This window comes from Ursus maritimus, unplaced genomic scaffold (genome assembly GCF_017311325.1).
Source record: "Ursus maritimus isolate PB19 unplaced genomic scaffold, ASM1731132v1 scaffold_25, whole genome shotgun sequence".
Classification (NCBI taxonomy): Eukaryota; Metazoa; Chordata; class Mammalia; order Carnivora; family Ursidae; genus Ursus; species Ursus maritimus.
In genome coordinates, this window is record NW_024425008.1 from 2878753 (window position 1) to 2906067 (window position 27315).

General features: G+C 47.5%; 1 long non-coding RNA gene across 2 annotated transcripts; it reads right to left on the reverse strand.

Moving 5' to 3' along the window:
• Positions 1-449: 449 nt before the first annotated feature.
• LOC103656767 lies at positions 450-27279 on the reverse strand. Of its 2 annotated transcripts, none has more exons than XR_566688.2 (5): positions 26773-27279; positions 15939-16030; positions 13025-13216; positions 1927-2114; positions 450-1133 (listed from the first exon to the last, which is right to left on the reverse strand). It is a non-coding gene; the product is annotated as an uncharacterized LOC103656767 (long non-coding RNA). The 2 variants fall into 2 exon arrangements; XR_005837592.1 differs by lacking the exon at positions 26773-27279 and adding an exon at positions 22755-23280.
• Positions 27280-27315: the final 36 nt, after the last annotated feature.

Sequence of the window (27315 nt, forward strand, 5' to 3'; positions counted from 1 at the left end):
TAAAATTAAATTGTAAATTATAATTTAATAAATATATTTTTAATGAAACCATGAAAGTGCTAAATGAAAATGGTGGTAAATATTTACATAATCTTAAAATAAAGTTTTTCCTGAATATCACTCCAAAGGCAAAGCCGACGAAAGCTGGCTTTGAGTACCTAACACGTAATCTCTATGTGGCAGATAAGAAAAAATAATACAGGTACTAATTTTTAAAAAGCAGATAATTATCTCATACTCACTATACCCCAAGCACTGTTGTAAGCACTTTATTAAATCACCTGATCCCCCAAAGATGCCTACGAAGTGTTAACACTCCCTCCAATTACAGGTGAAAAACAAAGGCTCTTGCAGGTGAAGGAGTGTACCCAAGTCGCACAGTTAGGAAGTGACAGGGCGGTGCGACCGCGTGCGAGCTCTCAGCCACAGAAGAAACACACACCACAGACTGGAAAACCTGAGAACATTTCTTGAACCATATACAAAAAGCAAAGATTAATATCTTTATGACGGTAATACATATATGCACTCTTACCAATAAGAAAAAGACAAACACCTCAACAGAAAAACAGGCAAAGGAAGTAATATAAGAAGGCGATCCACACAGGAAGTAATTCAGTCAATGCCTGTTAAAAAAAAAAAAAAATTCACCCCCCCTCCCCCAGTTATCAAAGAGAGGCAAATTTAAACCAGGCAGCTTTCCACTCGATCAAACTGGCAAGATTCTGAAGAATTTGTCTCCATGGCAGAGAGCATTGCAAGTTGGGTTCTTCCAGAAGCAGAGTCTGAAATGGAGTTAATGAGCAATGGGGTATTTATTAGGGACTGGCCTTTGGATCAATACCTGCGGAAGGGAGGGGAGGGGCGGGCAGGTCAGAGGCAGAAGGAAAACTTTGGCACAGACACAGCGATAGCCCCCACAGGGAGTGCCTGTGCGGGAATGATCCCGGGAGCGGTGTCCTCAGCTGGGTGGAGCTGGCTGATCTTTACACCCCCAAGTTGATATGTCACTGGAGGAGGCTGCCCTGAAGGGTCATGACCTTGGGCGGGGTGGCTATTTGCAGCTGAGCCGTCCCTGAAGGGGCTGACAGCTGAAGGCGCTCTCAGCAGCCGGGGTGACGGGTCTTCCTTTCCTGGAAGAAGAATCTGGGTGACTCATCACAAGGACACAGAAAAATGCATATTAGAAGTCCTTTAGATACGCAATTCATTTCTCTGTGCTCCATGACAGAGTTAAAAGGGGGCTGGACTTATTCTTGTACAAGACCCACATGCCTCCCTTCCCCACCTCCACCCCCTGCTCCCCTTTCCCACCACGTCTTCTCTGGAGACCACCAGATGGTCTCTCTCCCATGATGCCCTGTACCCAGTGCTCTGCCACTGGAAACAGCAGGGACTGTCACAAGGGCCGATTATTCCATTTTCAGGCATTCTGCAAGCTGGTTGTTAAACTGTCGGTAGCTTAAAATCAGCCATCATAGGAGTATTTACACCATGGAAATGGGCAAATGCTACAAGTCAGGCCAAAAGAGCATCGTTAACTCTATACCCCTGTTCTCATCGACCAAAGACACCCAAGCTGCTGGGCCATCCCTTGGGACCCTAGCCCCCACGAGGCTCTGCCCATCTCGGAACCCAGCCCCATCCTCCCTCCCTCCTCCACTCCCAAAGGCCTTCACTATGACCTCTAGAACTTAAGATGCACCATGAACAAGAGCACCTCTCTCCTGCAAGTTCTCTGCACGGACTTGTTCTGGCTGGAGCCTGGCCCCCTAAGGCGTCCCCCTTGCTCCTCAGGTTTACTTCCAGATTACCTTCCCTCCCACCTTCCCCAAACCCTCCAGCTCCTGGTTGTGACTGTCCACTAATCCCCACTGCCTCCTACTTGTTCCTAGAAGATTTCCACTCCTCCTCATTGTCACTCACCCTAAACCACTCCTGTCCTAAATCTTGGTGATTTGACTATCCACAGAGATGACCTCTCTGTTCTTTGACCTCTACTCCTCCAATGGTCTTGTCCTCCACACCTCCTCATCCACTCTCTCCATGATCTGTCTCAAACTGTCCAGTACGGTGGCCACAGTCCACTTGAAATTGGTCCAAAATGAGATGTGCTGTCAGGGTAAAATACAGATTTCAAACTTAGCATAGAAAAAAAAATTTTTAAATATCTCATTAATCATTTTTTGAGGTCTCAATTACTCTTTAGATTTTAAAAAAAATTTTCCAGCTTTATTGAGGTATAATTGACAAATATGAATTGTAGATATTCACAAAGTACAACGTGTTGTTTTAATATATGTGTACATTGTGAAGGGGTTACTTACAATCAAGCTCATTAACATATCCATCCCCTCACATAGCTTCGTGTGCGTGTGTGTGTGTGTGTGTGTGTGTGTGCATGTGATGAATGAGAACATTTAAGATCTACTCTTTAAGGGGCCTCTGGGTGGCTTAGTCGTTTAAGTGTCTGAGTCTTGATTTTGGCTCAGGTCATGATCTCAGGGTTGTAGGATTGAGCCCCAGCTCTGTCTACACACGGAGTGGAGCCTGCTTAAGATTCTCTCTCCCTCTCCCTCTGCCCCTCCCCACTCAAAAAAAAAAAAAAGATAGACTCTTTTAGCAAATTTCAGTTACACAATATAGGATTCTTAACCACAGTCAAGTCACCATGCTGCATCAGAGCTCCAGGACGTATTCATCCTGCATAACCGAAACTTTGTACCCTTTGACAAACAGCCATATCTCCCCCACCCCTCGTCCCTGGTAACTCCCACTCTATTCTCTGCTCCTAGGACTTCAACTTTTTCAGATTCCACATATAGGTGAGGTCATGCAGTATTCGTTTCTGTGCCTGGCTTGTTTCACTTAGCATAATGTCCTCCGGGTTCACCCACGTCACAAATGAGAGATTCTCCTTCTTCTCTATGGCTGAATAATATTCCATTGTGTATAGACATCCCATTTTCTTTATCCATTAATCCTTTGATGGACACTTACGTTGATTTCATACATTGGCTATTGTGAATAATGCTGCAAGGAACACGGACGTGCAGATCTCTCTTTGAGAAACTGAATTCATTAACTTTGGATACATACCCAGAGTGGGATCACTGGACCGTATGGTGGTTCTATGTTTAATTTTTTGTGGAACCTCCGTACTGTCCCCACAGTGGCTACACCAGTTTGCACTCTCACCGACAGCGTACAAGGGCTCCCTTTTCTCCACCTCCTCGCCTACCCTGGTTATCTTTTGTCTTTTAGTAATTCTAATGAGGTGAGGTAGGATCTCATTACGGTTTTGTTTTAATCTGCACTTCCCTGACGATGAGTGATGTTGAGAATTTTCTTACATACCTGTTAGCCGTTCTCATGTCTTCTTTTGAGAAGTATCTATTCAGGTCCTTTGCCCATTTTTCCACTGGGTTATTTTTTTTTAAGAGTTGCCTTATTGTGTTTTTTTTTAAAGATTTTATTTATTTATTCGACAGAGATAGAGACAGCCAGCGAGAGAGGGAACACAAGCAGGGGGAGTGGGAGAGGAAGAAGCAGGCTCATAGCGGAAGAGCCTGATGTGGGGCTCGATCCCAGAACGCCGGGATCACGCCCTGAGCCGAAGGCAGACGCTTAACCGCTGTGCCACCCAGGCGCCCCTCCATTGGGTTATTTGATTTGTTTGGCTTTTGATATATATTGAGCTGTTTAAGTTCTTTATACATTTTGGATGTAAACCCTTATTGGCTGTATGGCTGGCAGATATTTCCTCCCAAGCCATAGGTTGTCTCTGCCTTCTATTGATGGCTTCCTTTGCTGTGCAGAAGTGTTTTAGTTTGGTGCAATCCCATTTCTCTATTTTTGCTCTCATTGTACTTTTAGGGCCAAAAGAGTCATTGCCCAAACCAATGTCAAGAAGATTGTTCCCTATGTGTTCTTTGCTAATAGTTCTTAAAATTTAAATGCATGTTGGAATGATTATCTCTGGGATGTACACAGTCAAATCAAATGTGTTTTTAAATTATTTTTGCCCATTTCTTTTTACTTTTTTAATGTGGCTACTAGAGAACTTCTAGCTCCCTGTGTGGCTCACCTTTGCTCCTCCCGCGGTATCTCCATCAGACCACACTGCTCTGGACCTTGCCATTTACCCAAACTGTTGCTCCTCCCCTAACCTGTTTCAAGCATGCCACCTCTGGACCGCCACCTCTCATCTTTCCAACTCGTGCCATGAGAACCCTTATGCCAACAACTTTCAAGTCCACTAAGGTCTATAAGTCATCAGTTCGCCTTTCAATTGTTACTCTACCTTCTGTCTTTCTCCCCTTCTTCCCAGCTGGAATTCCATGGTCTGTCATCACAGTCCTGTCTCATGTATGTCTTCAGCCTCCTCATCTCTCTCACTACACTGCATGCACCTGGGAAAGCCTCTGACCTGGTTAATTATAACACCAAGCCAGCACCTGTTAGGTTGAACGAGGCTGCAGGGAAACTTACAAACATGGTGGCTGGTCTCATTTTAAATCTCCTGTGCCGAACTCAAGTACTCCCTTAATGCAGACTGGCCATCCTACTATATTTCCACTCCTGTCTCCTCAAAATCCCAGCATTTCCTTCCCCGTTTCAAGACATCACACTCAGCCGATGACTTATTTCCTATTTCCCTGAGAAAGGGAAGTGAGCCAAGGAGAACAATGACCGGCTCCCCACCACATCTACCCAGCCACCCCACCCCCGTCACACCCTAGCTGTGCTCCCCCCGCTTATGAACTAGCTCCCCCTCTTTGGCAACTTTCCACCACCCCCATTTTCCCTCTCTAGTGGATAATTCCCATTATTTCCCATTAAAAAAAAAAACACTCTGGATTTCTCATTCCATTTCCCTCCTCTTTTCAGGAAGAGTCTTTGAAAGTGTCAATTCTTGCTCTCTCCAATTCCTCTCTTCCCATTTCCTCTTGAACCTATTTCGGCCAGGCTTCTGCCTCTTACCAGTGCAATGAAACTCTTCAGTGGCTCCTCTATTGCACTTGGGACAAAAGTTAAAGTCTTTACAATGGCCCACGAGCCCTATAGGATCCCTACATGATCTGGTCTCTCATCATCATCACCCCTCAGCAGCCACCATTCTATGCAGCAGCCAGGCCAGCTATTTTGTGTCCAATATCAGAAAGAACCTGGAAAACCCATGTGGACCAGAGGACCCCTTCTTTCTGGCTACCAAGAGGACTCAGAAATCCTACAGCCCACCCCATACACCCCCACAATCTCCAGCAGAGGAATGGAGGACAGGGGGCTGTAAAAAATCTGATTGGCCATGAGTTTCAGCCTAAGAACCAGGAGTGTCTCAAAGAACTGTTTGGATTATTGTATCAGACTAAGGTTACTAACTGGACTCCCTTTTTCTCCCCTCCTTATTAACCAGCAGATGGTACCTCTCAAGGAAGATCAGATCGAGTAGGAGAATAAAGAAGCTGTTTTCCTTGCACGTCTGATGTATTTGCATGATTTTGTGACCCTGTTACATACAAACATATGCATAGAAAAAAAAGATGACAAAATATAGACCAAAATGTTAATAGTGGCTATGGATGAGTGGATTTTATGTTCTCCTTAATATTTTTGTTATTTTCTGATTTGTTTACAATGAGTGTGAACTAATTTTATAATTAGAAGAGTATTTTCAATTTTAAAAGAAGATAGAAACTTTCAACTCACAAACAAAATGAAGTAATAGAGAATACTCTCCTCTCTGAAACGACCAAATAAACTGGACCAAATATATGAAATAAAAGTTCTCAACTCTTTGGATATCAGGCAACAAAACATAATAATCTTTGAGAATGTGAGAATAAATGACATGAACCCCACAATTACCTAATCTTACTTCCTTGAGAGGACTTCCAAGCCACAGCAAGAAAAGGGCTCCCCGGTAGAATTTGGTGGACTTCTAGAGTTGAGGAGACAGAGTGGAGAGTCTTGGGAGAACAAGATAGCTAGGACTCAGGGTAGAATATCAGAGGAGAGAGCTGCACAGAGACAGAACCCAGAGATCTGCAGAATACCCCTCAAGCATTCAGCAGAGAATTGATCAGCACATGCCTCTGAGAAAACAATCCAAAAAGGAGGGGGGAGAACCATCAGAAAGTATTAGGGGTGACAGTGCCTGGTATTCACATAGGGCTGGGAATAGTATCTGTTTCAACTAACCAGACTGGAAAACTCATAACTCATAAAGCATCAGGTAAAATATTCAAGAGGGCCTTGCCTCAGTAGCGGGAACTAATTAGTCCTAGAATAGAAGCTATTATGTGCCCACCTAACACATCATAAAGCAAGGCCAGAGAGGATCAAACCGTGTCTAACTGTGTTCCAAAGCAAAGTTCAAGAACATTTATAACAATACAAAATATCTAGCACCCAACAAATAAAATGGATAATATCTGGCATCCAATCAAAAATTTCCAGACATGCAAAAAAGCCAGAAAACATAAGAAAGACAATATTCAGGGCGCCTGGGTGCCTCAGTCGATTAAGCATCCAACTCTTGATTTCGGCTGATCTCAGGGTTGTTAGATCAAGTCCCATGTCAGCAGGTCGCCGGTTGCCTGCAAGCCAGGAACAGAGCTCTCTTCAGAAACCAACCCTAAAGTCACCTCGATCTCAGTTGTCTAGCCTCCAGAACTGTGAGAAAATTAATTCTGTTTTTAAGCCACCCAGTCTGTGGTATCTTGTTATGACAGTGAGCTGACAAATACACCATTAAAACAGTACCCGGAGGAAATTTATAACATTAAACGCCCATACTAGAAAAAAGAGAACAATCTCAAATTGATGACCTAAGCATCCACTTTAAGAAACCAAAGAAAGAAGAGCAAATTTACCCCAGAAGAAAGGAAATAATCATGATTAAAGTGGAAATCATCGAGAAAGAAAACAGAAAAAACAATAGATTAAAATCATTAAAACCAAACACTGATTCTTTGAGAAGATCGGGGATATGAATAAACCTCTCACTGGACTGATTAGGAGGAAAAAAAAAAAAAGACACAAATTACCAAACTCAGGAACAAGAGAGGTGATATTACCTAAGACTCCACAATATTAAAAATATAGTAAGGCAATATTTGAACAACTTTATGCCCGCATGTTAGACAATTCAGATGAAATGAACAAATGCTTCCATTGACACAAACCATCCAAGTTCTCTAAAAACGAAATTGATCACTGAATAGCTTCTTCTATCATCTGTTTATCTCCCTATTCTCCATTCATCTTTATCGATTAAAGAAATAGCATTGGCAGTGAAAGACCTTCCCTCAGAGAAAACCAGTGAATTCTACAAAGAAGGAGATAGTACTCATTCTACAAAAATTCCTCCAGAAAACTGAAAAAGAGTATTTCCCAACTTACAGGAAACCAGTATGACCTTGGTACTAAAACCGAAGGTGTTACCCCCAAAAAAAGAAAGAAAGAAAAGAAGAGAGACCATATTCGTCTCACACATGGACACAGGAACGAAAACACAATTGTAGCAGATGGAGTCCAACCACCTGCGGAAGGGGACAGCACGTCACGGCCAGCTGGGGCTCCTCCCAGGGATGTAGGGTTACGTTATTGACGCGTGCTACCGCGGAGATGAGCCTCCAAATCACGGTGCTGAGGGACAGGGAGCAGACATAGGACGAGTACACATTCCACATATGGAAAGTGCTAGGAAATTCCACATGATATATATGGTTGCCTGAGGTAGGGGGACCAGGAGAAGGACAGGGGAGGACCCCAAACATGAGGAAACTCTGGGTAGCTACATCTGTTTGTTATCTTGATAACGGTGAAGGCTTCCTAGGCATGTGTCGATGTCAAAACCTAGTGAATGTGGGGCGCCTGGCTGGCTCCATCCATAGAGCCTGTGACTTTTGATCTCAGGGTCATGAGTTCGAGTCCACCCCAGGTGTAGGGATTACTTTAAAAAAAACAACTCAGTAAATTGTGCACTTGAAATATGTGCATCAGGGATTAAAACTCAATAAAACTATTTGTAAACATAAAATGAAGAATCCCACACGAGAACGCTTTCTCCTGTCCAACACCCGCCTCCCCAGCTATCGGCTCTTGAATGTCGAATCACTGGACAGGCTGATGCTAACAGCCCCCCACCCCAGGATGCCTGCCCTCCACAAGTTCCCAGGGGGCTGGGATGGGGCAGGGGGCACTCAGGGCCCAGCTGCAATTTGGTTTAAAAAGCCAGAGTTAAATAAAAAATAATACTATTAAAATTTTTAAAAAGAGGGGTGCCTGGGGGGTTCAGTTGGTTGTGCGTTGGCCCTCGGCTCAGGTCATGATCTTGGGGTCCTGGGATCGAGTCCCATGTCAGAATCCCTGTTCAATGGGGAGTCTGCTTCTCCCTCTGCCTCTGCCCCTCCCCCCCACTCGTGTGTGCCCTCTCTCTCTCAACATAAATGAATAAAAAAATAAAAGTAAGATATAAACAAATAAATAGCCAGAGTTACTTATTTCTAAGAGGCCCTAAGCCTGAGGCTGCCCATGGTTAGGGCCAAACTCTTTTCTCCTTATACTTTACACATTTTTCTTCTGAAACTCCTGGTGGCTTTGCACATCCTCCCAGAGACAGCGATTTTGGCATAACTCCGAAACAACCCATGCCTGGTTTTTGATGCTCTTAGCCATGACAGGGACCAGGGCTTGTCAAAGTTGGGTGCCCATCAGCCTCAGAGCAGGGGACCTGGGGGGAGGGGGCTGTTGAATAAAAGCTCTTCAGCTTTTATTTATTCAGCATTATTTATAATGCTAGAATTTGAGCCCGAGACCGTCGGATGCAAAGTCCAAGGTCTTTCTGTGACACCAAGGCCTTCTTGTATGACGGGCAACAGCAGGCTGTGGGGTGCAGGAATCTGTGTTTGAACAAACTACTCCCCCCCGCCAAAGATCCTGTTTGTAAATCCCTCACTTGGGACCTGGGTGACCAAAACAATGATCACAGCTTTGTCCCTGAGTACAACGTGGCAATAGGCTACGTTTCCCTGAAATCCCCCCTGCATGGAGGCCCAGAGGAGGCCAATGTTCAACCCTAAAGGAAGAATTGCTTCAGTGCAAGCATTTGGGGCATGAGTCACCAGCCAGGGGCACAGAGGGCGTGGGAGGAAGAAGGGCTTCCGGTGCCTCAGTGCCCAGCAGGGACCAGACAGCCGCGGCCTGGCCAGCGGAGCCCGTTCTTACCTTCCAGATGGAAGAGGAGGCTACCTGTCCCTAGCAGAACACAGTCCCTGCCTTCCTCCCTTAAATGCTTTTGAGAGGTGGCCGGAGTGAGCTACCGGCTGGAACATCCCCTTTGCCCGCCCGTGAGAGCAGCAGAGGGGCAGCCGTCCTGCGTGGCCGCAGACTGCCAGTGTGTTCTCCTCACGGGGCAGGTGCCCCGGAGATGCTGCGGTGCGGACAGCAGCCGGCCCCCCTGCAGCGGGTGTCTGGAGAGCGGAGGACGCCTCCCACTGCCCCTGGGGCAGACCTGCCTCCTCCTCCCCGGAAAGTGATGCGTCAGCCGTCTGCACCCCAAGGCCTGCTGTTGCACCCCACGGCCGTTGCACCCCACAGCCTGCTGTTGCCCGTCATACAAGAAGGCCTTGGTGTCGCAGAAAGACCTCGGACTTTGCATCCGACGGTCTCGGGCTCAAATTCCAGCATTATCATTTACAGGCTTAAAGGTGCCTTTACTGGGAAGTTAAGTAAGCTTACGGGGGCTGCCCTACACCGACCTTCCCAAGGCCCTGGATCTCCCCTTTTAATATGCATTCTCTTCCTCCCAGGACCCTCCCTAGCTGAAGAAGCTTTAGGACCCACAAATCTGGGTCCACCCTTAAGAGGTGCCCAGGTCCACAGCATGGAGACACAACCATCTTGGGAGGGCTGTCCCCGGGATTCACCAGGGGCCCTGAGTGCTGGCGCCCGGTGTCGTCACCGGAGTGCGCTGCATTACCCTTGACCACAGGGACCCGTGCCTTGTGGATTTTCTCTAAAACTTGGGGCTCTGGAGAGAAAATCACGTCACGGGGCAACCTTTGCCAGCCCCGTCTCCGCAGCTCTGGGAGGCAAAGCATTTCGATATTTAGACACCGCGGTCTTCTGATCGGTGCTGGGATCAGTGTGCAAAGGGAAAAGAACAGAAATCAATTTCATAATCTCACAGGTTGCTCCTCTCAGGTAAACATGCCTAATTGTATCTGCGTAACTAACCAACGCCACGCCCACACCGTCTCCGTGATGCGCCGCATCTCCAAGGCACCCCACACCCACCCATCACCCAGCGCCATGGATAATGACGTGGGGGCAGATGCAGTCTCGCATCTACCTGCCGCATCGTGTGCGATAAACAGCAGGACAGAACCAGCTGCAGTCACCTGGTCGGCTTGCATTGTATTAGCCCCATTTCCATCGATTCCAGTTACCTATTGCCGCCGTTATAACGAATCACTCCAAAATTCAGCCGCGGAAGACCTTACAGTAAGTATTGTGTGATCAGCTCCTGGCACGGGGTGGGGTGGGGGGAGGGGCGGTGGTGCTGGGCTCTGCTAGGTGGTTCTCAATCCCTCAGGGCCTCCCCGGGAGGTTGAGGTCTGGGGCTGGGCTTAGAGCCACCAGAAGCCTCCCTCACTCGCGCAGCTGGTCCTCCTGGTGCCGCCTGTCGGCGGGGCTCTCAGCTGGGGGTGCTCCTGGTGGGGAAGTCATGGCCTCCCCGGACAGGCAGGAACTTGTAGAACTCCATGGGGAAACCGCCCCTGATTTCATTAAGGCTGGAATAGGGCATGGGTTGGGGTGGGGGTAAGAGATGGGGCTGAAAAGCTGGCAGAAGCTAGGTGGCCAAGGGCCTCAGAAGCCCAGCCAGGGGTCAACTTCATCCTGAAGCTATCTGGTTTGGGGGGCACCTGGGTGGCTCAGGTGAAGCATCTGCCTTCAACTCAGGTCATGATCCCAGGGTCCTGGGATTGAGCCCCACCTGGGGCTCCCTGCTCAGCCTCGAGCCTGCTTCTCCCTCTCCCTCTCCCCCTGCTCATGCTCTCTCTAGCTCTCTCTCTGTCTGTCTGTCTCTCTCTCGTGCACGCGCGCGCGTGCGCTCACTCTTTCTCTCAAAGAAATACATAAATAAGATCTTAAAAAAAAAAAAAGCTTTGGGCTTTTGATGGGTGGTTTTGGCTGCCCCTGAAACAGCTCTTCCCTGACCCTCTGGCCTCGGTTTGTGCACCCAGCAGTGGGATGGCCTTTAGGAGGACCCTGGAAAGAGAAGTAGGGTTTGAGGACAAGAACTGGCAGGATCCAGAAACCCAAAGTGTGGTCTAGAAGGGTGTAGGGTGTGGGGTCCTCGTGGGGTTGTGCCCCTGGCCCTCCCAGCCAGGCAGCTCTGCTGGAGGTGCTGGGCCAGTGTGGAGCACTCAAAAGCAAGGGCGCTGAGCATGGGCCCCCAAATGCCCCAGGTTTCAGGGTGGTAATGTAATCCAGGGGAACCCTTACGAAGTAGGACAATCTAACCCAGCAACCATTTTCAACGTCACTTTATGTTAATACTCAATGTAACCCATTCATGAAATTGACATAATATCCTCATAGCCTATAGGTACTTCTTGGTCCCCGACTTTTGCGGGGGCCCCTGAAACACTCAGTCCCTAACGTTGCGGTGGCCTGGCTGGGACACCAGCTGGGAGGCTGATGCTGTGATCCCGGGGAGGGCTGGCAGCAGAGCTGAGCTAGCCACACCAGGGTTTCTCCAAATGGAGCTCAGAACACTGCCTGCCTCTACACGCTGCTGGCTTTCCTAATCGGTCACAGGCGCTTTGCAGAGAGCATGAGATCTGTCATCTTCTGTTTGCAGTGGCTGCCTGCTGGTGAGTGGAGACAGGGAGGTGGGGCTCCTGGGGTTCCCTCCTGGGGCTCCTGAGCGGTGGAGGGCAAGCTCGCGATGCTTCTGCGGACGACGCTGGAGCTCTCACACCCAGCTCTCTCTTAGCTTACAATGCCCTTCCTAGAGGGAAGACTCCTGATTCCTTCCTCCCCAGTGCTCATCACACAGGAGAAGTCCTTCTGCCTCCTCTTCATCAGCTCCAGAAAACTCTCTCAGCCCAGTTTGTGACTTTGAACTCCTGCCCTGCTTGAGGTTCAGGGCGTGACCTATCTTCTCATAAACTATACCCCTCCCTTCCACCTTTGGACTTCTCATCAATCCCTCCCCACCTTTTCCCCACTTACGTGAGCTGCCTCGGTATTCTCCCCCCAGCCACAATTTAGAACTTGAGCTCAAAGGAGTTCATACCTGAAAGAAACTGTTCCTGCAATCTCAATTTCAACATGAGCCCACCTGCAAGCAATGTTGGGGATGTCCTGTGGCCCCCATGACTGGGGTGTCCCCACCACAAGGGCTCACGCCCCCTCAGGGACAGCGTTCTCTCTGCTCTGCATTTCCACAGCACGGACTGTCCCCTCAGCCTCATCTGCAGGGAGGAGCCTCAGGCAGTAGGAAAGTGTGGGGTCCCTGACGGGGGATCATCCTAGTCACGTGGCCCAGACAAGCTGTTAACTCTCTCTCTGACCCCACAGCCACCAGGTCACCTCGCCTGCTGTTATGGATTGAATTGTGTCCCCCCCCCCAAAAAAAAAGACATGCTGGGGTCCTGACACCCAGGACCTCAGAACAGGACCTTATGTGGAGATAGGGTCTTTACGAAGATGATCAAGTTAAAATGAGGTCATGAGGGCGGGTCCTAACCCAGTAGGACTTCCTCCTAAGAAGCCGAGGCTGGGACACAGACCCCCCGGACAGTGGGAAGTCACAGGGAGAAGATGGCCGTCTGCAAGCCAGGGGGGAGCCTGGGACAGACCCTTCCCTCGAGGCCCTCAGAAGGGGGCAAGCCTGCCAGCACCTTGATTTCAGACCCCTCGGCTCCAGAACTGTGAGCCAACACATTCCTGTTGTTTAAGGACCCCATTTTGCGGTACTTGGTATGGCAGCCCTGGGACACTAACGCACCTGCCCTGTTGACGTCCCAGAAGGAGATCACCATGCGGAGGTGCTGTGCTGGGTAAGTGCCGCCGATCCATTCGTGCTGGGAGCAACCATGGAGCATCTACTGTGTGCCTGGGCCCGAGTCCGGGTGCCTGCAGAACCAACTTCAGGACGTCCTCTATTCGCTCCCCTGACGTGAGTCCCTCTCCCAGCTACCTGTGAAGTGGAGCCCGTCTCAGTCCTCACGACGCCTGGTTCATCATTAAGCACAGGGTAAGTACTGAATAAATGCCCGTAAAATTGATTTAGTATGGATTTGTAATAGCTGCAGGTTATTCAACGTACAAGTCTGTACGTGGGTGTGCTGAGTATTTTATTGTCCTCAGCACCATCCAGAAAAACTAATCACATTTAGATCCAAAATAGCCCCGTTTATTTTGTGCCACGACAGGCCAGCCTGGTTTTGTGGGGCATAGGATATTGGGCCCCAAGTGACAGCATCCCGTTTGCTCTCACGGCCTCACCGCACTTTGCACGGGTGCAGATTATGGCTTTGGAGAGTGTTTTGAAGTGAGGTTACATTTTCTTGGTGTAGCCAACTGTAGATAAAGGGCATTTCATGTGATGCTTAGTGCAAAATCTTAATAATTCTAATACCGATGGAAGTCATTTTAAAATGGCCTTTGAGAGCTCTGTTTTATTCTTCAATAAGAAAGAAAGAAAGAAAGAAAGAAAGAAAGAAAGAAAGAAGAGAGGAAGGAAGGAAGGAAGGAAGGAAGGAAGGAAGGAAGGAAGGAGGGAGGGAAGGAGGGGAGGAGGGGAGGAGGGGAGGAAGGGAGGAAGGGAGGAAGGGAGGAAGGGAGGAAGGGAGGAAGGAAGGAAGGAAGGAAGGAAGGAAGGAAGGAAGGAAGGAAGGAAGGAAGGAAGGAAGGATACGGCAACACATTTAGGTCAAAAGCAGCCTCTGAAGTGTGTGGATATCGAGTGTCGCTGGGCAGAAGGGTTTTGGGCACGGCAAGAACGAGAATGCCAAGTGAGTAAATTAGAATGCCATCTTTTCCCCGCAAACGGTGAATAATTACAGATGCCGAGTGTCTCAGGGAAGATCTGCTGGGCATATGGCCCCCGTTTCCCTTCATGCCACTTTTCTTTGCTCCTCCAGGGTGCACGGAAGCCAGCGTGAGTCAGCAGTTGGCCACAGCACGCCGACACATGAGAAATAAGTGAGGACATGTTTTCAAGTTCCTGGGGAATGTGGCACCATGTTCAATCCAGAGCACATTTACTGAGTGGCTAAAATATGCCAGGTCCCATGGGAATACAGGAAGGGTCCTTCACGCAGGGAGCACATGACAGCCCAGTTCCGCGGTCATTTATTGAGTGGCTTCTGCATACCAAGCATGGCTGTGGCGGGGGGACAGAGGGGGAAGGTACCATGGGGTTGGGAGGGTAGGGAGACCAAGACAAATGTGCTGTGATTCCTGCCCCTAACAGAGTTATATATTTATGAGGGAGAGAGATTCATAAAGAGTTGCATCTTATCTTTTCCTTCTCGTAGTGCTGTCTAAACGAGGCACAAGTATTACACCCATTTTATAGATGTGGCAACTGTGGCATAGAGATCCAGCCATGGTGGGGGATAGGAAGTAAGAGAGGTGTCGTGTGGACCTATCCCGGCTCTGCGCACCAGGCTGAAGTGGCGGCCCCAGCGTAGGAGAGGCAAGAGATCCCAGGCAAGAGATGAGGGGTAGACAGGTAAGCGGCCCACAAGAATGGAGGAGAGGGCTAAAACCGCAGAGGACGGAGTGACTCCCAGAGGAGAAGGGGAGAGGCGGCAGGGATGAGGTGGACTTTGAGCTGAGTTTGAAGACCAAGGAGGATTTCAACAGGTTAGGAGGCTGGGGAAGCACCGGGGAGCCGGGAGGGCCGTGGATGGAGCACGGACAGGGGCAGAGCTCACAGGGCCCTGCTGGCATGCCATGGGGTTAGCTTTGTCTTGCTGGTGCCGTGGGAGACTCTGAAGAGGAATGTGAACTGATCCAGCCCGTGTGGGAGGCAGGTCACTGACAACAGTGGGCAGAATTGATCAGGTGAGAAATCGATGGACATCCAGGGGCCATTGCAAAGACTCCTGATACTTCAACTCTTTCTTATGGGGAGTCGATGACCAAACCAGGGCAGTGACCAAAGAGACTGGGGCTGGGCCCCAGGGACCAGAACAAGGGGAGATGTTCCACCCACAGCAGCCAGTGGTGGAAAGATCTGGAGGGACAAGGCTCTTGGTGACCATCAACACCTAGTCTGGGCATCCACGTCCGCCAGTCCAAAGATGCAAACAGGGGATCTTGGCAGAGTCAGAAGACTCTGGGTTGGAGGACGACCCCGGACAAGAGCCCCACTTGGCACTGGAGGGTCTTTGCGTGGTGGGTCTCAGGGAGGAGCTGTCTCCAGAGTTCAACAGAGAGAGAGAATAAGGACACACATGAGGAAGGGGGATGAAGAAGCCAGCTCTGACTATGATAGGGGGTCAGGAGATCAAGCAGAAAGGCTGTCTCCAGGGTAGGAGGATCCACAGAGAGAGCCACGGGAGCAAGTCACGGGTGCCACGACTCTCTCACAGAACAACATTAAATGAAGTTCAGCTGTGGAATTTCAGGTTCAGTGTGATCGCGTTCGTGCCAGTGAAAACAATACACATAGATGCATAGGAAAAAACTGGAAACGTATGCAGAAAACATGGACAGCGGTCTTTAGAAGATGGGGCTGTGAAAGTTATGAACCTTCTTTCTCTCATTTACCTGTGCCTGCCAAAATCTGTGTCATTAATATTTTTCTTTTGGCATGAATTAGATTTGGAAAAAAGAAGAGGCCCGCAGCCATAACCAGGCCTTCCCCATCACGCCAAAGCCAATTCAGGCAGCAGTCTGTAAATGCTTACAGTGTTACTGTGCTGGTCAGTGTCGTCTCAGCAGCAGAAGGAGCCCGAAAATAATGAGGACATGAAATCATCCAGTCAGTACCAGCAGCAGTCTGTGATGGAAAAAATAGCCCAAGTCAACATTATGTCCAGCCACGATCACTGTGAAAGCTGCCAACTAGCCTTCCGGCTTTGTCCACCCACCCTTGCACATATCAGCCCTTGTCCTTCAGCCAGAGCGACCCTTTCATGCTCTCAATCAGGCGGCATGGTGATGCCAGTTTATGCCTCGGGATCTTTGCGCTGGTTGGTCCTTAGGCTGCAGCGCTCTTTCCTGATACCTGCATGGCTGGCTCACTCATCTGATCCCGGTTCAGACTCTACCTTCTCAGAGAAGCCTCCCCTGATCATAACAGGTAAAGTAGCCACTATCCCCCAGCAGACACCCTCTAAAGTCTAACCTCGCCATGTCCACAGAACTTTCTGTGATGATGAAAACGTTCAGGATCTAACACTGCCCAGTGCAGTAGCCTCTAGACACTGGCTACTGACCACTTGAAATATGGCTTTTAATTTTAAATTTTATTTCATTTTGGTAAATTTAAGCGTAACTGTCCACGTGGAGAGCGGCTGCTGTACTGGACAGCAGGCCCCCACCCGTCACCCGCCTTGTTCTGGTCTTGCTTTCTTGGTAGCACGTCAGCATCTGAAATGATCTCACTCGTGTGTTTGCTTACAAATTCATTGTGTCTTCCCCCATTCGAATGTAGGTGCTGTACGGGAAAGGGCTTGTCTGTCTTCTTCGCCGCTGTAATCCAACCCCAGATACGCACAGTAGTGGAGTAAATGATGAGCAACTAAGAGGAGAAAAGCCTTACTTTGTCAGGTATTGCCTTTACTTTGATGGTTTGGCTCAATCTTGCACCATATAACTATTGCCAAATGTGCCGTATAACAAAACATCCCAAAACTCAGTTACTTACACACCCTTTCCTCTCACACGTCTGTGGGTTACGGAATGGTCAGCTGGTCAGCCTGGGCTTGGTGGGGATCACTCCCACATCAAGCGTGAACTCCCGACCCTGAGATCAAGGCCTGAGCCGCATGGAGTGGGACACTTAACCGACTGAGCCACCCAGGCGCCCCAGTTTTTATTTAAGTTAAGATTGAGAGACCTAACGCACGGAAAGGCGGTCTAAACGGTCATCTCTGTCTCAGTGTGAACGAGTTACACACTCTTCTCAGAGGTCAGGTTTGCATTAGGCCTACGTAGCAGGAAAGGAAGGCACAAAGGGACATTAGGGTCACCCAAGGAAAACTTGCTCTTGCTTCAAAATTTTGACTCAGGCCTACATCTGGAGTCATCATTAAAAGCTGAGGGCATTGCTGTCTCCAGAAGCAGTCCCTTGAGAAAAAGACACAACCACCTCAAACAAATCAAAGGAAATATCAGACAACAAAAATTAGAAATGTCCAATTTTAAAATGGGAGGAGGAGCTGTACTCTTTAAAGATATCAATATCAAGGGGCACCTGGGCGGCTCAGTCAGTTAAGTGTCTGATTCTTGATCTCAGCTCAGGTCTTAATCTCTGGGTGATGAGTTCAAGCCCCCAGCATGGAGCCTACTTTTAAAAAATCAATTAATTTAATTTTTTTAAATAAAAAGTAAATAAAAATGTCGATATCAATAAAGACAAAGAAAGGCCGTAGAAAAATTCCAGATTGAAGGAGGCTAAAGAGACACGGCCATTCAGTGCAACACCTGACCCTGGGTTGGATTCTATGCTAGAGGGAGACAGAGTGGTGGAAAGTCTACCTCGGTCAACTGACAAAACTAGGATACCCACGTAAATTCATGCACTGCACTTGTGTACGTAAGAGAGCGTCCCTATTCTTAGGAAATACAAAGTCAAGTATTTGGGGAGAAAGGGCCATAATACAAGTGCTTTATTCTCAAATGGATCAGAAAAAAAACATTCGTAGACAGACAGACAAAGCAAATGGGGTAAAACATTAACAATACGTGAATCTGAGTAAAGGGTATATGAGTGTTCTCTACACTGATTTTATTTTTGTAGCTTTTTGTAAATTGGAAGAAATTTCCAAATACATATTTAAGAGGGGGGAAAGCTGATGATGTTTGTAGAATAGATGGAATAAAATATAACTAGCTTTTAATATTTGTATCTTGTTTTCAGTGCAAGTCACTGGCGGGCACACGCGCGCACACACACACACACACACACACACACACACAGTTGGTTAAACGGCAACTGATCGTATTGACGTTGTCACAGCACCTACCAACCACATGCCAGACGTGCTCACGTATCACAGGAGCCTGACAACAGCCTGGAGGGGTGGCTACGATGACTTCCACTGGCATGAGAGCAGGAGGCCCACTTTGGTATAAACCACTGTCCTAGAAGGTTCAGATGCGCTCCCACAGACTCACGCCCACGGCCAAAGGAAAGTCACAATTAGAAACTCCTCTTTCCCAAAATCTTCGTGAGATAGCCTCGAGCCCCAGGCAGACGGGCAGCCCTGCTCGGAAAGTGGGAGGCAGACCGACGCCAAGAGAGGGTCCTCACCATGTCGGGGAGGGTGCAGGGCTTGGGGGCCTCCCTGGCATCCCACGTCTGGGTGTGCGCACGCTGCATCTCACGGTGCCCCTGTAGGCCACGGCAGCCTGGAAATGCCGTCCCCGTGTGCCTCTCGGCACTCAGAAGGCCCAGGGTGGGGAGAGGGAAAGGGTGTGCAGGCACTGGGTGGCACAGAGGAGGCGGGAACAGCAGCGTCCCTGCCACCACCCCGCCTTCTAGGGCGCCCCGGGCACAGGACTAGGAATGGCTCAGAGAGCCCAGTGCAGAATGAGCTTGTGGGGCCCCTTGTCCAGAGATATTAATAATTTCCAGATGATAATGTCTGAGCACTAAACAAAGCATGGGCCTTCTGCACATGGCCCGGGGGGACCACACAGGTCACAGACCCACGAAGCCAGCTCTGATCAGAACTCATGCTGGGAACTTTATATAAGTTTTTTCTCATCTCTTACAAAGATCTTCAAGGGGGCATTTTAGAAAAAACATTTTTTTATTTTAACTCCAGTTAGTTAACACAGTGTTATATTAGTTTCAGTTGTACGATATAGTGATTCAACACTTCCATACAGCCCCCAGTGCTCATCACGACAAGGGCGCTCCTTAATCCCCATCACCTATTTCCCCCTTTCCCCCACCCTTCAAGGGGGCATTTTTAATCTCCACTGAGTTGATGAGGAAGCTGAGCCCCACGGTGGTTAAGTAAACAAGACATAGCAAGTAGGGCTCCATAAAGAATAAATGAGAAGAAAAGAGGAGAGGAGAGGAGAGGAGAGGAGAGAGGAGAGGAGAGGAGAGGAGAGGAGAGGAGAGGAGAGGAGAGGAGAGGAGAGGAGAGGAGAGGAGAGGAAAGGAAGAGGCAGATGGCTCTGACTTCAAGGCCAGTGCTGTTTTGGTACACCACAGGTTCACTGAGGAACACCCTTAAGGACTCTAGGAGCTCCTTGGGCCCAGTTAGCAGAATTCTGGGTCTGACTGTTTTTTTCTGACCAGGCTTTACATGCAGATTATCACAATTCTAAGAAACCCCAGAAACTCAGCCCTGCAAACTTGCACAAGATGTGCAAACAGCAAGTGGCAAGACTTGGGATCCTCTGTAGCAATTCTCTGTCGTTCCCATGAACTCACAGCTGCCAGAGCCTGGAGACCTCCCTACCTAGGAGCTTACCATATGAAAGACCCCTCTGTCATTAGTCCTAGATCCATCTACTGTGAGTCAGAACTCATGGTTTTATAAGCCTGCTGCACATTCTACATCCTATTACACACCTGAAATGATGGCAACTCTTCTTTGTCTTCTGTGTAAATTTGATATCTGGGAAAGCCAAAGTCACTGTATGCCAAGTTAAGCTGAGAATATTGTTGAGGTTTGCTTTGTTTTTCCCGTGTAAGAAGAAAACATACATGGCAATAAAGTAATGATTTCAGAGTTTACTCTTCCAAAAACGTGTTCTAACAATCTTCTGAGTAAAGTACATTGTTACAGAAGGTACATAATCTTTTAAGTGAAGGACTAGTCCTCTGGAGGGGAAATTCGCTTAGATGCAGAAGTTAAAAACATTCATAGACAATCTCATTGAATCAATAATCAAAAACCTATCAACAAAGGAAAGCCCAGGACTAGATGTCTTCACCGGTGAATCCTACGAAACATTTGAAGAAGAATTAACACCAGTCCTCAAACTCTTCCAAAAAAATTGAAGAGGAAAGAACACTTCCAAACTCATCCTATGAAACTAGCAATGATAACAAAGCCTGACAAATTTGCTATAATAAAGAAAAGTATAGACCAATATCCCTGATGAATATCGATGCAACAATTTTCAACAAAATACTAGCAAAAAGATTTCAGTGGCACATTAAAGAGACTACACACCGTGACCAATTGGAATTTATTTCTGGAATGCAAAGATGGTTCAACATATGAAAATCTATAGATATAATACACCACTAAACAGAATATAGAGGGAGAAAAGCACATGATCATATCAAATGATACAGAAAAAGCACTTGACAAAATTGAACACTCCTTGATAAAACCACTCAATAAACTAAGAATAGATGGAAACTACTTCACTATAATAATGGGTGTATATAAAAAGCCAGGAGTTCACTTCATACTCAATGGTGAACAACTGAAAGTTCTCCCTCTAAGATCAGGAAGAAGACAAGAATGATGGCTTTTGTCACTTCTATTCAACACAGCACTTGTTCCAACCAGAACAACTAGGCAAGAAAAATAAAACAAGGGCATCCAAATTGGAAAGGAAACAATAAAATTATCTCTGCAGACAACATGATCTTATATGCAGAAAACCCTAATGATTTCATTTTTTAAACTGTTAAAAACTAATCAATGAATTCAGCAAAGTTGCAGGACACAAAAATCAACATATAAAAATCAGTTGTGTTTACGTGGGCTAAAATCAAACAATCCAAAAAGGAAATTAAGAAAACAATTCCATTTACAATAGCATCAAGAAGAATAAAATACTTCAGAATAAACTTAACTAAGGAGGTAAAATATTTATACACTAGAAACTACAAAACATTGCTGAAAGAAATTAAAGGCAGCACAAATAAATTGAAAGACATCCTGTGTTTGTGGATTGGAAGGCTTAGCGTTCTCAGGATATCAAAACTACCCAAAGCAATACACAGATTTAACGCAATCCCTATCAGAATCCCAATGAAATGTTTTGAAGAAATAGAAAAATTCATCTTAAAATTCATGTGGAAGCTCAAGAGATCCTGAATAGCCAGAGTGATCTTGAAAAAGAAGAACAAAGTTGGAGACCTCACACTTCCTGGTTTCAAAACATTGTGCAAAGCTGCAGTAATCAAAACAGCAGCCTCGCATAAAGACAGGCAGAAAGGACGTGGAATGGAATAAAAAGCCCTGAAATAAACCCTCACACAGAGAGTCAAAAGGTCTTCAACAAGAATGCCAAGACCATGCATGGGGAAAGGACAGTCTCCTCGAGAAATGGTTTTGGGAAAACTGGATATCTACACGCAAAAGAATGAAGTTGGACCTTATCTTACACCACATATGAGAACTAACCCCAAAAAGATCAAAGATCTAAACATAAGAGTTAAAACTATAAAACTCTCAGAAAAAAAAAAAAAGACATAGAAGAAAAGCTTCCTGACATTGGAATTGTCAATGATTCCTCGGACATAGCACCAAAAACACAGGCAACAAAAGAAAAAAAAGGGACAACAGCAAAATTTAAAACTTCCATGCATCAAAGAATACAATCAACAGAGCAGAAAGGCAGTCTACAGAATGGGAGAAAATATTTGTGAATCATATCGGGGTTCATATCCAAAATATATAAGGAACTCCTACAATTTAACAACAAAAAAATCAAAAAACCCAATTTAAAAATGGACAAAGGACTTGATTAGATATTTCTCCAAGGAGGGTATAAAAATAGCCAACACGGGGGCGCCTGGGTGGCACAGCGGTTAAGCGTCTGCCTTCGGCTCAGGGCGTGATCCCGGCGTTCTGGGATCGAGCTCCACATCAGGCTCCTCCGCTGAGCCTGCTTCTTCCTCTCCCACTCCCCCTGCTTGTGTTCCCTCTCTCACTGGCTGTCTCTGTCTCTGTCGAATAAATAAGTAAAATCTTTAAAAAAAAATAGCCAACATGCATATGAAAAGATTCTCTGTATCACTAATAATTAGAGAAATGCAAATGAAATGTCACCTCCTACCACTTAGGTTGGCTACTATCAAAAAAGAAAAAAAGAACAAGTGTTGATGAGGATTTGGAGAAATTGGAACCCTTGTGCCCTGTTGGTGGGAATGTAAAATGGTGCAGCCCCTATGGTGAACAGTAAGATGGGTACTCAAAAAATTAAAAATAGAATCACCGTATGACCCAGTAACTCTGCTTCTCGCTGTATACCGACGAAGTGAAAGCAGGATCTCAAAGAGGTATTTGCACACCCATGTTCACGGCAACATTATTCACAATAGCCAAGAAGTGGAGGCAACCCAAGTGTTCATCAAAGGATGAGGGATGAATAAGATGTGGTCTATCCATACAATGGAATATTTTTCAGCCTTAAAAAGGAAGAAATTTTGTCACACAGTACAATGTGGACGAATCTTGAGGACATTATGCTGAGTGAATAAGCCAGACTCAGAAGGACAAATACTGTATGATTCAACTTATCCGAGGTACTTAGAGTTGTCACATCCATAGTGATGGAAAGTAGAAGGGAATTACCTGGAAGGGAATTCTGCTCACGGTAGCAGACTGGTGCTGTCATCTTTCTAAGACACAGCTGAGCTCTTCTCTTTCTCCAGGTTTTCTGTGAAGCACGGAAAGATGATGGCGTGTGTGTGTGTGTGTGTGTGTGTGTGTGTGTGTGTTACATTCAGCAAACTGTAGAGTTCCACCCAGATGGACAATTTCTTCTTAAATGAAGCCTGCAAACACAGTTCTGGCTTTCATACCCATTACCTTCTGAGGCGCTCAGAGTAACCACAAAGGGGAAAGGGTGGATTGTATCATATCCGTTTTACATGAGTTTAGACCAGGGTTTCTCCACCTTGGCACTGCTGACATTTGGAGTGGGAGGATTCTTTGTTGTGAGGACTGCCCTGTGCACTCAAAGACATCTAGCAGCATCCCTGGTTTCTAACCACTGATGCTAGTAGCACCCCCCACCCAGCTGTGACAACCAAAAATGTGTCTAGACGTTGCCAGGTGTCCCCTAGGGAACAAAATCACCCCTGTTTAAGAATCATTGGTTTAGAGGGTTTGAGTGAGGCGTGGGAATGGGGACAGCTCCCAGGCTATTAGCCCCGGCACGCTTTGCTGTCTCCCATTTGCTTGAGCCCTGCATGCCTCTATGCAGAGATCTTTCATTAATTTATTTCCACTTAGACCTTCTTGACTGAGCCATCTGTATCCGGCCTGTTCGAACCAATAAGTCAAAATTTAGGACAAGGACTCAAACTGGACTCCTGAGCACACGGCAGCGACTTAGAAACAACTTGCCTTCCCGCAGGCTTCCTGCTGCCTGCCAACCTCTGAACGCACCCTCCTCTCTCCAAAACCTCCTAATCCAGCGTCTCTAATACTCTTAGGGTATTCTCTCTCCACCTCAGGTTACTTCCATCCTGTCTTATTGCTTCCATTGGACTTGGGGTTTGGGGAGGAAAAATGAAAGGGATTGTGTTTCACCCCATTTACATGAAAATGAAATTATATTTTGGGTTGTTTCCCTTTTCCTTTAATACTTGGATGTGAAATGTATTGAAATATTATTTAGAACACTTTTTAGGACTTTCATAGGTTGTTTTAGAACAACCTATGGAACTTTAAGTTTTCAGAACCTTCCTAGATCGCTCACCTTCTAGTTCCTCAGGGTAGGACTCCAGGCGTGGTGCCGCAGGACGAGGTGGCATTTAGCCCCAGCTGGTGGGATTGACTGGCTCATGGCATTTGTTAAAGCTCTTCAAGAGCCAAGCGAGAGGCTCTTCTTCATCTAACGGAGCTCTCTGGGTGCGCTTGGGCCTTGAAGTGGTGATTTTGGTGGTGTCCTTCGGTCCTTGGAACTGAAGAGCACCACTCAACAAACCACTGTCCACTTGGTGGCAAGTCAACTTGCTGAGTGCCTGTCACGCACCAGGCACTGAGGTCGACACTCTACATGGGTATTTCATTTCAACGCAAGCTGACTTACATTTACTCTCTACGCCTCCACGCCAAATCCGCAGGCAAATACGCAGTGCGTGAATAGAGATCCAATTTCAGTAAGAAAGGAGTTTAATGACATTTCAGTGGAAATGAGGTGAGGAAAGGGGAGGGTAAACAAGTTGAACTTCTGCAGTGGGGAAGGCGTCAGCGGTGGCCTTGAAGAAGTTATTCTCCGGTCCTGTCTATGGGCAGCCCCCCACCAGCACAAGTAAGGAGCAGGGGCCGGGGGGCCTGCTGGGGCTGGTGACACGGACGCAGTAGGGGGAGGGGTTGCCAGCACACCCCAAGCTCTGGGGGGAGACGACAGCCAAAGAGAGGCAGCAGGACAGAGAACAAGACTAAGATGTTGGACCAAACTACAGAAGTGGTGGAAGGTGCCAACAAATGGTAGGCCCTGGGGAACACAGAATGCTGAAGATGGGAATGCTACCCCAGGGAACAGCCGGAAATCCAAGCCTGCAAGATCACCTTAATGCTCAGACAGCCCCAGGGCAGGAAGGAAATGAAGAAACCTAAGCTCCAAGGGCTCGTGTCCACCAAGCCCAGAGAAGGGGCTTTCTGGGTCCAGGAGACCAGAACTGCAGCCTGGCCAGGGCCAGGTTGGGATGGGCCTCAGAGAAGAGTGTGAGGGCAGGGCCACTGTGTCATAGGCATCCTTGAAGATAAGCCAGTGGAAAGAGCTTCGAAGGGCAGGTGCAGGAAGGGACAGCTTGGCTGATTCTGGACCAAGGGCCTTCTCTCCACCCCGCTTTTATGCACCTCTTCAGCTCCCCAGGGTGAAGCAGCAGGCCGCTGCAGGTCTGCAGCTGGTGGCTGCAGTGCAGTCAGAAGCCTAGATCCTCTGGGGACCTCTCTGCTCCTCCAGAGACCTCAAGGGCATAAATGAAGCAATCCACCATCCAGAGAAGCCAGACCTGGAAATAGCGTTTCACCATCTCAGAAAGTGTCCCAGAAACGTGCGGGTCTGAAGGAAAAAGGTTGTTCTGTGATATGGGCAGTGCCTTTATGAACACAGAACATAGGGTATCTCAGAAGAGGTAACCCCAGGCATGCACGCTACACACACACACACCCGTACATGCACACACATGAATATGAACACATATACAATCTCTATACCTCACTGATAGCTTATTTTGAATCCTTTTTTCAAGAGAAGGAGCTCCATCTATCAGTCAGGACACGGCACCATACCTAGGGTCCTCCGTGAATTTTCCACAACTCACTGCTGGCTAATGTTGGCTATGGGATGGCCCTCGCTAACATGGGCAAACGAAAGCCAGTTTAACGGCCAGGGAGGAACATACGTGTCTGGCAACAGTGCTGACCACCCCAATGCCTCTGGATACTATGACTTCAAGGTCACTAGCAGCTTTCCTGGTGTCTCACCCCTATACTTCCTGTCAATCTCACACTGACCTGATAAATACCTAACCTGACATACGTTGACACTCTATCCTGAATGTCAGATCTTTATTTCCATTTGCCAACTATCAGCATGTTGCAGACACAGCTCAAACTCAAGGTGCCCCAAAACCGAAATCGTGTTCCCTGGAAGATTTGCTCTCTGCCATGTCCCTTTTCTGTCACTGTGTTCCCTGACCTACAAACATTGGCACTAGCCTTTATCGTGGCTCTCTCCTGCCTAAGCAAGTCTCCCCCTGCGTATTTGTGCCCTTCCCCCTGCTGCTGCCATAGAGACGCCTCACTGGCACACACCTGAAACAACTCCATCCCGGTTGCTCTCCTGACTTCCTGCCTTTACCCCACCCCCAACACTCCTGCCACAGATGTCTTCCACGTGCACATGTGAGTAGGTCAGTCCCCAGTGTAATATCCTTCAGTGATCCCAAATCACATTGACAAAGAAGTCCAATGCCTTGGCAAGGCCAGCCACCATCTGAACCAGGAGCCTCTGACCCTTTGCTCTCATCTCTAGCTGTAATAAAATACTAATGTGTAGGGCTCTTTTGTGCTTCTGAGCCAGACCCTCTCACCCCAATCCCTGTAGACTTGTTGAATGTCATATCCTTCTGATTGCTGGCCTTCTTCTGTTTCCACCTCAAGGATGTGGAGTGCTAGGGGACAAAGGAAGTGCCTTGTCCACCGTGGAATCCCTTGACCTGTGCCTTGCACACAAAGGGCATCAGACAAATGTCGGTTGAGTGAATGACCTGCAACGCTGCATCAGAGGCCATGATACAAGGATATCAGTGGCACAGACTCGTCTTGGAAAAGTCCCTTAGTCCCTTTAGAGCTTCGTGGTCATAAACTCATAGTTCCAGAACGACTCCTTTTTGATATGGATGTATACTGGTTTTGTTAAATTGATAGCATATATTTTATTTAAAAAATGAAACGTAATTAACGGGGGGGCATTGTTCTACACCCCCCCATGTTTCCTAACTATTTATTTTGGATAAACTATTAACCCACTTAAAACCGTTTCTTCTGCACAAATAGCTGTTGGAGGCTGTGCAGTTTACCCGCTGATACTCGTCTAAAGGCGCGCGTTCAAACACCTGCAGGCAGAACTTACTTTCAGGACCTCCCACGACAATCCTCACTTTAGATCTTTTTCTTCTTTTTCTTTTAGCTTTCCCGTCGCAGAGCAGAACAAAATAATCGAAAATGCTTTGCCTGGCAACTTTCAAGAGCGAAAACCGAGTGCCCAAGAGAACGCAATGATTCCTAAGTGCCCGCTTAAGATCCAGCCCCTCAATCATCACGGGTGAGGCACAACGTTTGCCACACGTGAAACCAGTTCACTCCTCGAGTCTTACCCCCTAACGCATTTCCCCATGCCCGTCACTAATGGGCTCCCATAGTTTCTGCCACCAGACAGACTGCGGAAGTACCAGATCAAAAAGTTACCCTTCTTCCCCTGGAAAACTCATCTCCCCAAAGCGGTTAGCGAGGTGAAAGAAATCACGTGACCCCCTGGTCACAATGCAGAGGTTTCCTCACGTGGTTTACGATCAAGACAAATTGAAGAATAAAATAAAATCCCATTGGCGCAGCTGGAGCCTGACCCGCGGGGCGGGGCCTCGGGGGCGGGGCCAGCGCGGGAGGGCCTCGGGGG